This window comes from Octopus bimaculoides, chromosome 10 (assembly GCF_001194135.2).
Source record: "Octopus bimaculoides isolate UCB-OBI-ISO-001 chromosome 10, ASM119413v2, whole genome shotgun sequence".
In the NCBI taxonomy this organism is placed as follows: domain Eukaryota; kingdom Metazoa; phylum Mollusca; class Cephalopoda; order Octopoda; family Octopodidae; genus Octopus; species Octopus bimaculoides.
The window spans coordinates 15,388,314-15,389,588 of record NC_068990.1 but is presented as its reverse complement, the minus strand read 5'-3'; the positions used below and the strand labels follow the sequence as shown (position 1 = coordinate 15,389,588).

General features: G+C 35.1%; 1 protein-coding gene and 1 non-coding gene across 2 annotated transcripts in view; both read right to left on the bottom strand.

Annotated features, from left to right (window-relative positions):
• LOC106880727 (ADP-ribosylation factor-like protein 15) overlaps positions 1–1,275 on the bottom strand; it is a 166,347-nt gene that overhangs the window by 86,630 nt on the left and 78,442 nt on the right. The gene's annotated exons all lie outside the window — the stretch shown is intronic.
• On the bottom strand, positions 215–333 carry LOC128248942 (5S ribosomal RNA). The gene has a single exon (XR_008265100.1). It is a non-coding gene; the product is annotated as a 5S ribosomal RNA (ribosomal RNA).

The following is a 1,275-nucleotide window of genomic DNA, read 5'->3' as shown; positions in this document are numbered from 1 at the left end:
CTACAAGGGGACAAACAAGGACAGACAAAGGGATTAAGTCGATTACCTCGACCCCAGTGCGTAACTGGTACTTAATTTATAGACCCTGAAAGGATGAAAGGCAAAGTCGACCTCAGCGGAATTTGAACTCAGAGCGTAACGGCAGACGAAATACTGCTAAGCATTTCGCCTGGCATGCTAACGTTTCTGCCAGCTCTCTGCCTTTTTTTATTTACGCTTACAGCACCTAGGCTTCCCAAGCGGTCACCCATCTAAGTACAAACTAGGCTTGATGTTGCTTAACTTCGGTGATCAGATGAGAACCGGTGCTTTCAACATGATATGGCCGTAAGTATGCTAACGATTCTGCCAGCTCAAAGCCTTATATGGAACATAAATTAACATAAAATCTTGATGGAAGGTTTTAATTTAGATCACTTCAAAACAGGAAAATTCTATCAGGGAACCAGGGGTAATCTGATTTTGCAGGTTGGTGTTAAAAGGGTTAGAGAAGGTTTTAATAGGTCGATGGGTTTTATAAGAAGAGAAGCTGTTAAAGTGAGACAAGACAGAGCCAGTTGCTCTGACAGTAGGATGGGGGACAGACAGCGGGGTGGAGGGGGCTGTAGATTGCTGTTGAGGGTGAAGGAGCATTTATGAGTTACCTTCACTGAGAAAAGTTACAATTTAGGTCAACCTAATAAAAATCCACCGAATCTTTTTAACAACTGTTTCCAATTCTACACTTCATTTTTTTTTTTTTTTTTTTTTTTTTTGGTTTTAAATCTTAAAACTCTGAAGGATGATAAAGAGTAGTACTTAAATTTAAGTACTTATCTCTCTGCTAAGAGATAAATCTTCTTCTCAATTGCAAGTGACATTTCTTGATCTGGTATTAATTTCCAAAACTTAGATGAACTCAAAGATACTTTAGAGTTTAGCATCCTTTACAAAGTCTACCACAAATTACTTGCACTAAATTTAACTAATGACTCATGAACTACCAGTACAGCACTTAATTAACTCAATCTTTTCACAATTATTTACAAGCCACCAGCCATAAATAAATCTACAAATTGAAACAAAAACATCATTTTTTAAATAAAAAATAAGCAAAAATTATGATAATTATATCATTCATTCACACAGAATATGAGATAAATATATCACACAGAATATGAGATATATATATCTCATATATATATATATATATATATATATATATAATTTATATAAAGGGCATTAACTGTGTAGTAATGCCTCACGCTTCGAGGGACTAAATAAGTCAAAAACTAC